Below are 824 nucleotides of genomic sequence, written 5' to 3' on the forward strand. Positions count from 1 at the left end.
TCTTATCTGATGATGCCAAGACTTTAAAGCCTGCAGACATTCTTTTCTATAATTGGATCAACGGGCAAGATGTTTGTTTTGATGTTACGGGTGTCTCACCCTTTTCTGGTATTAGTGGTCGGGTATTCGTTCCGAGTGTCGCCATTTCTAATGCTATTTCACGCAAGCGGGCAAAATATTTGGATAAGGTGAGCGGCTCATGGGTATGGTTTTGGCGTCCTTGCTTGCTCCACTTTAGGTGAACTTAATGAATACATGGTGATTCTTTTGAAGAGGTTGAGAAATTGTATAGCTAACTATGACCTCAATTACAAACTAGGTAACTCTCTTTTTTATAGATTAGGTATTTCTATTCAAAAAGGTGTAGGCGCTCAACTTGTTGCTAGGATGCCTTTATCGACATTGTACATTGTATTTGATTCTTTTGTTCTTGATTATTGTTCCGACCTTAGCTCAGTTGGTAGAGCGGAGGACTGTAGTTGTAGCAGATAATCCTTAGGTCAATGGTTCGTATCCGATAGGTCGGATATTTTTTGGTGCTGGCTTCGGCCCTTTGCAATATAGACTGGCAACCCTCCCTATCAGAGACGGGGGTCTTGGGGTATATACTATGAATGACACAACAAAGTACTGTTACATAGCATCTCAGTTTCAGACTCGACAGGTTCAACAAATCATCTTACACAATAACTTCTCGGCAGATCCAAATCCAACTTGTCAGCAGGCTTTGCTGATGTACAACCAGGTATGTGAGCTCACTACTCACTACACCAAAATCAGGATTTTATCATAGTGTAACCTGTCACAATTTATTTTTCAGTCAC

At 40.8% G+C, this 824-nt stretch overlaps 1 non-coding gene across 1 annotated transcript; it reads left to right on the forward strand.

The window, feature by feature from the left end:
• The first annotated feature begins 442 nt into the window (after positions 1-442).
• Positions 443-527, forward strand: TRNAY-GUA. The gene is given in 2 exon segments: positions 443-479; positions 492-527. It is a non-coding gene; the product is annotated as a tRNA-Tyr (tRNA).
• The last annotated feature ends 297 nt before the right edge of the window (positions 528-824 follow it).

Source organism: Papaver somniferum, chromosome 2, assembly GCF_003573695.1.
Source record: "Papaver somniferum cultivar HN1 chromosome 2, ASM357369v1, whole genome shotgun sequence".
Taxonomy (NCBI): Eukaryota; Viridiplantae; Streptophyta; class Magnoliopsida; order Ranunculales; family Papaveraceae; genus Papaver; species Papaver somniferum.